Source organism: Myiozetetes cayanensis, unplaced genomic scaffold (assembly GCF_022539395.1).
Source record: "Myiozetetes cayanensis isolate MyiCay16 unplaced genomic scaffold, myiCay2020 scf9, whole genome shotgun sequence".
NCBI classification, from domain to species: domain Eukaryota; kingdom Metazoa; phylum Chordata; class Aves; order Passeriformes; family Tyrannidae; genus Myiozetetes; species Myiozetetes cayanensis.
The window spans coordinates 15,461,934-15,473,639 of NW_026088185.1; the positions used below are offsets into that span (position 1 = coordinate 15,461,934).

General features: G+C 40.2%; 1 protein-coding gene and 1 long non-coding RNA gene across 2 annotated transcripts in view; one reads left to right on the forward strand and one right to left on the reverse strand.

The window, feature by feature from the left end:
• Positions 1-372, reverse strand: part of OSBPL6 (oxysterol binding protein like 6) — a 98,856-nt gene extending 98,484 nt beyond the window's left edge. Inside the window, exon 1 of the mRNA XM_050340569.1 lies at positions 222-372. The gene's annotated coding sequence lies outside the window, so the exon portion shown is untranslated. The remainder of the gene's footprint in view (positions 1-221) is intronic.
• LOC126653062 (uncharacterized) lies at positions 116-8,630 on the forward strand. The gene is made up of 3 exons (XR_007632110.1): positions 116-347; positions 2,155-2,990; positions 8,172-8,630. It is a non-coding gene; the product is annotated as an uncharacterized LOC126653062 (long non-coding RNA).
• Positions 8,631-11,706: the final 3,076 nt, after the last annotated feature.

The window sequence follows — 11,706 nt, forward strand, 5'->3', positions numbered from 1 at the left end:
CGCAGCCCCGCCGCGCCGCTCCCCGCCCCGCCCGCCGGCCAAGGTGCCCTTGCGCCGGCGGGCCCCACCTGCGGCGGGTGGCCCTGCGCTGCCCCGGGCACAGGTACCGGGCTGGGCTGGGCAGGGCCGGCCGGCACAGGGATGCTCAGCCGAGCGCGGCCGCGGCCCTGTGCGCACAGCGGCGGGGCGGCTCCGGGGCTCGGCACCGCACCGCACCGCACCTCGCTGTGCGCTCCTGCAGCCGGCCCCGGTGCGCCACGCAAAGCACGGAGTCAGGCTGCTGCCGGCGTGTCGGAGAAACGGGGCAGCGGCGGGGACCGAGTCATGGGCTTCGATCATGACATCAGGTCTGGAATTAATCGGGAAAGCACGTGGGCAACAGCGGGGCTGCGCTTGAGAGAGAGGGACCTCCGTGCCAGGGGCGGGAGGATGGTGTCAGACAAAGGGGTGCCGCCGAGGGACTGGGCTGTCAGCAGCCGCGTAAGGACCTTTCCCCACCCAGGCTTGGTGACACAAGCACAACACCCAACCCTGCACCGTCACCCTCCCGCAGCGTTCACTGCGTTAGCCGATCAGTCTTTGTCAGCCGATAATGGGTTGTTGTTGTAAAAACACACATTACATGCCCAAGAAAGCTGCTGTAGAAATCACTTCTTTGGTCTAATCTGTATTAGGGGTTTTTGTTGGTTTTGGGTTGTTTGGGGTTTTTTCTGTAGATTCTCCATCATGGCTTTTACGACATCCTTGGTCGCTTAGACACACCTTTGGAAACGGGAAGCTGGACTGTCTTGTGTAGAGAACCTACTGAGTGGCACAGGTCTCCCTGCTGTGGAGGAGACAGGTTTCAAACTCGCCTATCTGGTTAATGACTCACCTCTGGCACCTTGGTCCTTCTGCTAGAGCCTGGTCACACTGTCCTCCCCTCCAGCGATGGCTCTGAGACCTCTCCTGGCAAACTGCACTCCTCCTACTATTTACATCCCCCAGCTTAGCCCCGCTCTCTGGATCATGGTAACAAGATGGGAAATAGATTGTGTGGTCCAAGAAAATCAGTCGAAATTCCTGGAGAACTAGATGCCACTGCCAGCAAATTTCAGTAAGAGAAGTGGGAAGAAAAGGGCAAATACCTTGGGGAAAAAAAAATAGATTTACAGCATTCTATAAATTACTGAGCCTACACTATTCATTAAGCAAAGACAAAACAGGCTGTATGATGCTGGTTTATGTTTTCCCCATTTCTCAAACTGGCAGTTCCAGACTTGGCAGCATCACTGTGCAACAAAGGATCATTTTGGAGACCCTGGCATACAAAGAACCACAGTTGTTTTCCTGTTAGAGCAAAGACCTCCATAGAAGAATCCCTTGACATACTACTTCTTGTGTAACCTCTAGATTCATTAAGTAACACAAATTTTTTTCTTTTTGGTGTTTAGTTTCTAAGAGTTGAAACAGGAAAATCATTAAGTGGGATTATGGTGGGCGTCAGAGTAAGTTTTCATATAAAATCCATAGAAAAATTAAGAAGCCATTCTTAAAAAGCTCCACATTATGGAATGCTTAGTAATACCAGGAATGTAGTCGCTTATTTTTCTTCTAAAGTAAGTAACGGGGCAAGGAAATGGAGGTGTGTTAAGGTCACCATTCAACAACACCATTTCAGACAAGAAGCCACTCAACATCTGTGACCTGAAAGAAATTCCAGAAAACTGTGTTGTTAATTAGCTCGCTTGTTTCTGAACAACTTATTCTTTAATACTGTCTAATGATCTTGATACCAAGTTCTTAAGTGGCTATTATCCAGAAATTTTTTTTTTTTTACTAATTTACCTATACTTAAAGAGAAACAAATATGTAGAAGGGCAGTTTAAATATTTTGTTAAAATGATACAATTAAGTTACATAGATGGTGGATGCCAAAATGCTAGTGAAGTGTATGCATGCAGGTACTGTCCTCATCTTCTATACATCCTCATCTTATTTACATAGAACTGTTTCTTAGACAACTGTAGATGATTATGACCATACCACTTCAGAACTGTTTATATAAGCTGATTTTATGTAGTCTTACATAAATGTTTTGAAAATCTTTGTTGTTGTTACATAATGATATGGGAATTTTTTTCACTGATTTTTACTCATAATTTGTACCACCAGGAGCAACAGTTTGAACATCTGGATGAAATGTTGACATAAGGACCTAAACACAAGAGAGGAGCTATATTCCATTTTGTCCATCCAAGAACCTGACTTGTTTTTCTCAAGTTTACTCTCATCAACAACTGCCAGGCAGGTTTTCCAGAAGAAAAGAATAAAACATGGTTTGATTCTCCATGCAGAGATAAAACCTCCACAGGTTAAACCCTAGAATTCTTTCCACAATTCTTGGTAAGACACAAATGCCTTTAAAATGTCCCATTCTTCATTCAGGCAGCAGGGAAATTTACTAAATATAAAAGAAAATGTTTGCTTACCACCCATACCCCGAGGATAAGCAAATCTATGGGCATCGAAAATGTTTACTAACAGAACCCTATGAAAATAATTTTATTTTCTCCTGTAATAAGCAATATTATTGTTTCTTTGCTCTCATTGATTGTTAGGGTTTGCACGTGTTTGACAAAACAGTACCCTTAGACAAGGCATAGGTAGCAAACCCATGTTTTTATTAAAGATTTTTGCAAATTACACCTTGTCTTTTTTGCAAATTCATTGAATTATGCAAAACTGTGAGAATATAGCAGTAGTACCCAGTGAACTGGAAGTGCCTTGAAGAAAAAGCATATAGCAGAGCACCAAAGAGCATTAAAGAGTGTCTGATAATAAACAAATTAGGCAGAGGGAGAGCTTGGGAGGCAGGTTCCTATGAGGCATGTGCTCTGAAAGCAGAAATGCAGGCAAACTGGATGTGCCCTACAGTAGGAGAGTGCCAGAGGACTGAAGAGCCATTTCCATGAACCAGGAACCACAGCTGCCATCGGGACCAACATCAGGTAACCAGATCAATGTCCCCTTTCTTTGACAGATTCTGAACACCTAACACAACATTATTTACTTTCCTCTTTGAGTCCTCCTTAGGGCTGAATTGCTTAGAATACTTCTGATGAGCAGGGTTACACCTAAATAGCCTAAAAGTGTGAAGACCAATGATCTTTGCAGTTTCCTGATGATGCAAAATTACTCATGATAGGCAAAATGAAAGCTGACTCTGAGCAGCTGTGGAAGGATCTGACAATAGTGAGCAATAGGGTGATGAGACAGTGGCTGAAAGTCTATGTCAATAACTGCAAACTAATGTAAACAGTAATGAAAATAACCCTAACTAAACATACATAATAATGGGCTCTAAATTAGCCTTTATTATTTGGAGTCATTGTGAGTAGTTTTCTGCAAACATTAGTTTGCTACTCAGCAGTAGTCCAAAAGGCAAACAATATTAGAAATTGCTCCAAAAGCAGTAGAGAACAAAGCAGAAGAGCTCATTACAACCCTGTGTAAATCTCTTTGCACTTGAGTGCTGTGTACAGTTCTGGTTCCTTCATACGAAAATGCATGTATGCAGCTGAAAAAATACATACAGAAGTATGAGAATGCATCTGTGTGAGGAAATAATTTCTAGATGAAGAGCACACTGAGAAAGGATTGTCTTTTCATCTATAAAATCTCAAATGATACATAGGAGGCTGACAGGAAACGAACACATGCTATTTTTCATCACACAGGGCTTCAGTGAAACTCAGATCAGGCAGCAGGTTTAAAACAACTGGAAAAAACTTTTCCATACAAAATGTTATTAATACAGATAGCCTGCTTCTATACTATGCTATGAAGCTGAAGAGACAGATGATTTTAAGCAGGGATTATACAAATGAATGAAGGACAGTTGTAGGCACAACAATTTCCTTTGCAGTTCCTGCTGAGAAGGTACCTGCCCCATTGCCTATTGAGAGGTGTCCACAAAGAGACACTCATTATCTGTGCCATTTCCGCACTCTTTCTGAGCATCAGTTTCCAGCCACTGTAGAGAGCAGGTTACCAGATTAAATGGACCTTTACACAGTCTTGTGCAGCCATTCAAATGGTTTATTCTTTCTCCTCAGTTAGGTGTGAGAAACCAAAGACAAGCAGCATCCCTACGTATGAAAGCATATTCCTGCCTTTCTCCATATTCCCTAGTAGGAGTGAAATCAGACTCTTAGTTCCTGATCTTTCCATTTAGGTGTTTTTCAATTCCTCTGAAGAGAATTTAGAAAAACTGGTTTTATCATCTCAATATTTTGCTCTTCAATTTCTGTAGTGACAGTCCATATACACTGGTCTATTCATTTCAGCACCAATTTTTTTTTTCTACTTTATACAAAATCAGGACAGCACATAGTAAGAGAAAGCCTAAAGCATAACAGCGTAAGATTATAACAAGATTATAACAAGCACAGAGTATAACAAAAATACTTTCCATATTCATAGATCATGAAAAAAAATATAAACCATTCTTGGACATCCTCGAAGAAAAAGGGAAAATTGTGTCTTCTCATTGAAGAAACTAAAAAGGGAAGTAGAAATACCCAAAGATAATTTAAAACTGAAATTACAAGTAAATATCTTACATAGATAATCACAATTTATAAGAGTTCTATTAAGAATATCCCTATTAAATAGAAGAAGCCAGAAATCTGAACAGCAAATCTCAAATACAGTTTATCAGAACTCAAAGAATCTCTGAAGACAAACATATGACCAATCAGTTCAACCTCAGAAAAACCCAAAATCTATATGGTTGATACCCTCTATAGTTAACTATCTCCACTCAAAGAATAAGAGCTTGTTTCATACTTGATTTTGGCAATTGAGTAGTAGTTCCATAGCTTCATCTTCAGCTAACTGCATGATTTCTTTACTATGTAGAATGCAAAACCAAAGCAGTGTAAACACTTTGAGCTGTAAATTTTAAACAACAAAGAAGTCTCTGGTTGCAAGTGTTATCACTACTACCTTCTAACCCTGCTGGCTATTACCAACGCTGCTTTCTATTCTAAGTTCTTTCAAGCTTCAGTATTTAAAGGACTTTTCTCTATATAACTCCACTAGAATAGCTTTGAAAAGGGTCACAGCAGTCAAGTTTCCTCTGCACTCCCTGAGAACTATCTAATTAATTTATTTTTCCAAAGCAAGATCAGAGATTACCCACCTTCAAACAGTTTCAAATGGTCTCCAGGTTAAAATTCCAACAACACTTTTATATATGGGCATTGAGGCCATCTTTGTATCCTCGGCCTTTAGGCAAAGGAAAAACCTACTGTGATATCTGTGTATGGATAACCCGTGTCTAAAATTCCAGCAATAATTTTAAGTAGCTTAGCTGGTATGTTGTCACAGAGAAGAGCAGCAAATTTTAATGTCCTCTGGCATTATTATACTAATGTGAACTCTGAATAGAAGTGAACTCTATGGACTTGATTAAAACTTAAAAACATCAGTGGGTCAAGACATACAGTACATGTTTTTATATGCCATTGCCTTTGATTTTGTTTTGCTGATTAAGTATTACTTTACGCCTGCTATCCTTGGATATAACAGACACATTAGGAGGGGGATTTAGTGTGCCAAGGATGAGGACAATCTACATTCTGGTACTTAAAATAACTTTCAGCAATCTTGCAATTTTATTTGTTAAGTTGCTTGTAATTTCAATTTTAGAATATATTTCCTGCATATACTTACATTTCTGATAGAGTTTTCATGACCATATACCTGAACATGCTCTGTTAACGTTGTCCTGTACTCCTTAAAATGTCATCTGGAAAATTTACTCATTAGCACCTTCCAAAGACAGAACTCAGTCAGAAGAGTTGGAAGAATTCCCAGAGAAACTTCTGTACTCGCATGCTCAGGATTTGTAAACATTTTCTCTAAATATAGAGCTGGGTCTGGTCAGCAGTTAACTCTTCAGTCTTAATATAAGTCCTGTAGATACTGTGTGTTGGATATTGTACATTAACACTGGATTTGAACACCCTACACTTCATGTTGGGCAAAGCCCCACCTTTCCAAGCTCCAGAGAGTTTGCAGAATTTCAAGAAAAATCATAATAAAAGAATTAAGGTTTAGGAGCAGGCAGATGTATACTGTTAAAGTAGATGAAATAAGAGTCTTATTGTGTCAATATTTAATTAATCTGACAGTGCCATGTATAGTTCAAAACAACAGCCCCACCATCTATGAGATATGTGGACTTTACAGCACTGAAGTGTTATTTTCAAGCTGTGATTTATGATGTTTACAAAGCACCAAGTCCATAAAGCCCATCATCCCTCAAAGCAACTCCTCTTTAAACCTTCCTTTAAAGCATTTATAAGCAAGCAGAGCAAGCAGCTGAACGGTGTTTTGTGTTATATCCAGTTACACACTTCTCGTCACTCCTGTACCCAGCAGAGCTGCCTGGTGCAGAGTTTCAGTCTCCACAGCTTCAGCTACCAGAGCTGTCTGAAGCACCTGGAACCACTTCGGGTTTTGAGTGCAGCACAGCATCAGGCTGGCTGCAGGAGGCCTGATTCTGCCTGTTAACTCAAGCTTCTGTTGCTGTGCTTGTCCCTGCCAAAAGCAGAGGTTGTGGATGAGTGACCTGATGTGAATTTGTGCTGCAGGTTACTCAGTGAACTCCAGAGAGCTGCAGCTGGGGTGAGCTGTGTCAGCGCAAGGAGTAACAGTACCACCACACACCAGAGTGATGAAGGAGAAATTACCTAACAAGATAAATGAGCAGAATGCATACAGTTTTGAAAAAACAGATATTGCTTTAAAAGTAATTCTGGTGCCATAATATTCATTGTGTGTATATGAAATGTGCATTGTGCATGGCAATCACTGCATTTCAAAATTAAGGAGAAGTACGACACGAAAGAGTGACGTTACAATTAATGTAAGGGCTTCTAGAGTTCATTTGTGATGGACATCCATCCAAAAGACTCCAAATCCCTAAAAACAACCTAATCTTGAAGCATTTGGCTTCCAGAGCACCACAGTGCCCTCCATCTCTTGTGTCTTAAGATCTGAATAATTTGGATTATCCTGCTTTTCCCCATATCCGAAGTGGCTTTCCTGCAGGAATCTCCATGCCTTACCTCCTATTAGACTGTTTCCTGTTCTATTTCTCGAAATCAGAACTTCTTTTTTATAATCTTCCTTATTTTTCCTTTGTTTTGTCTCTTTTCTCCCAATTCTCTTCCTAGTTCCTGCTCATTATCTTGCTCCTAATCTTTTACAGAAAAATTGCAAAAATGCCAAAAAATGGTATAGAGAGGTGTTCTGTATGCAGTGTTTTCAGGCATCTCACAGAAAATTTTCATACTCAGCATGATAATTTTAAAAGTATTTGGCTAATCCTGCATTTGCAAAACTAGGAAAAGCCTCTGAAACAGAAAGAAACATAAATCAGAAATAGATATGTGAGGCATGTGCAAGCAAAACTAGAACATCTGTATTTTAAAACTGAAAGGCTATGAAGAAAAAAAATGGCTTAAAAATAATTCAGAGAAAATATGCAAGTTAAAATAGGCTTCTGTCTTCTCTCTATTACTTTTAAATCAATTAATTATTTTAATTATTAACTTACGTTAAAAGCACTTTAAATTATGTGTTTGAAATTGATACACTTAGCAATAATTCTTTACCTGTGGAAAAAACCCACAAGCTTTTGGTTATGACATTCTATATATAGGTTATCTTAGGAGCAGGTTAAGATTTTCAGCAGTGTCAGCTTTGAGCTGCAGTCTCCATCTACACACCCAGGAGCCCAGTGACCTCTGCTGGAACCAGGGGGATTGCCTCACAGCACTGCAGGCTGCGGTGTCACCCTTTGTCCCTTTGCTTTATTTGAAAGTGAACTTGGCATCGTTAACCCTCCTTTGATAGTTTTTTCTTCATTTTATTTGGAGAAGATTTACCAATATAAATGCAGTTCTAATCTACATTCTGTGAAAAACTTGAGTAGAATCTCTGATAAAGTTTTAAATGAATGTTTAACAAATAAAGATAGTAAGTTCAGGAAAATGGCATGATGAGAATATGAAATTAGTTTTCCTGAATTGGAGCTGGGCACATAATTACATGTTTTCACCTTCAACAGTTTCCACTTAAGTATGATTACTCCTTCTGTCTGTCACTTACTTCTACAGTAATTGAAAGAGTGGAGGTTCCTGGTATTGCAGACATCAGATGATATCTCTGGAGACAGAGCAGAAGAGACATGACAAAGTGTCCTGGGTCAGAAAAAGGACCACCAACAGGAAGAATAAGAAAGGATGCAAAGGAAATCCAATTGCACGCTGCACTCCTAACCTGGGCTCTACCCCCATGTGAGGTGCCCTAGGACTGGTTTGTGCCACTAAAGAAAAAGGTCTCAGGAGCCCCAGGACCCAGAGAGGCACTGCAATCACTGACTCACAGATCACATTCAGAATGCACAGCCCTCTTGAGAATGGCCTTTTTTCATTTCATAATCAAAAATATTCTAATGTAGACATTCAGACAACATAAGCAGATTAGTATCTTCCCCAAGTTACACAAAGAAAAGGCTCCTCTACTGACCAAGCAGTTATGATTCAATAAATGGATAAAATGATTTCTATTGGACATCATTTAGTGTAATTTATGAAATCTGTATTATCTCATTTTCAAAAGGTATAAAAGCCTTGTTCAATGCCTACAAAAACTATGGCTGATGAACACAGCTGAAATCCAAGTCACAGGTAAGCATACTAAATTCTACTTACCAGCATTAAAGCACTGATTCTGCAAAATAGCACACCAAAAACCCTATACAAGTTTTGGTCAATTCACTAAACACCAGCAAAAGGAATATGAGTGACAAGATTTTTTCCAGTGTAGGAACCTAATACTCATTTTCACAGCAGACAGTTTTTACTTACCAATAAAATGACCTATAAAAGCAGCATGCCACTCACCAGTAGTGCTATATAACAACTGAAATAAGGAGTGGTGAATATCATATCCAATCAAAAATGCTGGGGGACTTTAAAACAGCAAGATGTATTTACACAAACTGTTACTTAGAGAAGAATAGTACATTAATACTTTCAGTAAATACACTGAACTCTAAGGAGAGCAATAATGATTTTGGTTTAAGTATCTTCTAAAAACATTACCAGAACACTGCAAATGACTCCATGTGAGTTAACTAGTAGCCTGATTCGATATTGACTAAAAGGGAGATGCTGTTTGCAGAGTTGCTTTTTTGGGTACCTTGAAATTTTAGAACCAGAAATGGAAAAAATTTTTTTTCAAGTTCCAGCACAATTCCAATTCTCTCCAATTGCAGACCTGACTGAACGAGCAGGCAAGAGAACTTCACAGCCCAAAGCAGGGAGCATTGATCTTCCATGCCCAGGGGAGTGCAGTGGCCCTACTACTCCCAGAGCCATGTAATTACAAAACAAAAGATGGAGAACAATTAGAAAATGGCACTGCTCTGGTACTTTGTAACATTAGTTCAAGTTGTAAAGGGTATCCTTTAACCCTCTGTATGTGTTGAATGCTCCCTTCATTAGGATCATGCCTGTTAGGATCATGCCAACCTGATTTTTAATTCCCCACGTTGGATGGCCAAAAAGAGACACCAGTCACTTCGTTTTTGAGTGTTTACCCTCCTGGGGATGTTTATATCCCCTAAACACACAGGGATCCATCTTCAGTACCACATCAGACCAGGGATCGTGACATAGGAGAGACTCATCAGAAGGCTGATTCTATCACATAAATGAGAAGTTGGGGTTTCTTTCAACTGCCTGTATAGGCATTCTCAGCATTTCACCTGACACTGTGCAGATACACTGCACCATACAGGTTCAGCAGCATGTGTCAGACCCCTCTACTCAAACATGGTGTCTCTCCATGTATCCAGAATAGGACTGATGCTTTCTGAAAGTTCTGGATTCACTGCACACATTGACTGTACAGTTAAGTCTGCAAAGGTGCTGCTTCACAGTTGTGGAGTTTGGGATTTATGGTAACCTTGTCAGAATTATTTCCCCCATATGCTACTTGAAATTTAACATAATGGACGAAAAGAAAAATCACAAAACCAACCAAGTAGCAAAAAAACCTAACACACCAACCCAAACTGGGACTTTTTCACGGGAACCCCAGAGAGGTGGCAACCATTCTTATGAACAACCTTTGGGATAGAGTCACAGACAGGATCCAATTCTCCAGGCTCAAGCATAAACCTCTGATTTCTAACATCTACACCAAATTGAGCAGGAATTTTACAGCCTGCGTTAACCATGCAGCCTTGATTCAAATTCTGTTCTTTGTGCTGAATGGAACAACTGCTCTTGAGGAAAAAAGCTGCTGGGGAGTCATCAAGGACTGCATTGTAACACGTACTAGGGAGATGGAAAGAAGGAAAAAGAGGTTTCTTAGGCAATCTTTATTCTGCAACTTCCTCACAGTTGAGCATTTGAATTCTAATATTCTTTTAACATAGGAAGAACTTTTTTTCAACTTTTAAACTTGAATTTAAACTTCTGAAACAATTGCAATGACAGTGCTTATTCTCATATACCCTCTAATGCAAAAGTATTTTTACTGATACTCCTTAATAAGGAGCAGGAAATAAAATCTAGTTGAACATGACTGTATTGAAGTATTTACTAAATACTTTAAAATATTTGCTGTATAAGTAACATTAAGTAACCTGCATGTAGTATTATTCTAATTGCATTAATTTGATAGTAGGTGAAGTCAAATGACAATTACCAGATGGCTAATCTAGGTTTGCATCCTAGGAGTAGTTTAAGACAGCTGACTGTAAAGCACCAAAAGGTAAAGCTCTAAGGTCTGAGTAAGCATGTCTTCCAGTTAAAAAGATTTTATCAAAAACTCTCACCTCCCTCCTCTTCCCAACCCCACCTCCCCATATCCCAACCAAGGCCATTACTTTATTGGGTACATGTGTTTTGCTGTTGGGAAACAAAGGAGAAAATTAAGAAGTTTCACCTGCAGCTTTTAGCTACTTACAACTGGAGGTATTTTCCAATACCTTCTCATTTCCTCCTTCCTTTTTAAAAAAAACCAATAAAACAAGAAAAGCAGCCCATCTGTTGTAGGTAAAAACATAGCTTAAATTAATAAAGAGACACAAGACAAACTCACTATGATAAGGTGCTGTGTTTCTCTGCACATTCACTGTTGAGACTGGGAAAATGAAGGGGCTGCAGCACCAGAAGGGAGGCTGCAAAGGTTTCCTGGTAAGAAGCAACAGTCTTGGAAAGGGGCTGGAGAAGCAGATGGTGAGAATCATGGAAGGGAGGACGATGATCCTGGAGCTCAGTGAGCTACATAAAAATGAAAGCCCAGGGCTGCTAAGGGACACTGGCCAGTGGGACCCAAGCTGGTGACTGAGCAGCTGCACAGCACAAAAACAACCTTCCACCCAGCCCTCCCAACAGCAGCATCTCCCCACCAGGAAGGGAACCTGAGGCGACGCCAACCTAACACTGCTGGCAGGGAGTGGAGAAAAGTGGGTAAGTGCATGAAATTATAGGGTAGGATAAAAGCTCAAATCTCATTGTTTCTTAAAGGCCACTATCCAGATCTACTGTCCCTGACTCTGTCTCCCCTGTGACCCAAGCCCCTTATCAATGTAAATAACTCTCCCAGCCCATTAAAAGTGCATACACTGATGATGTC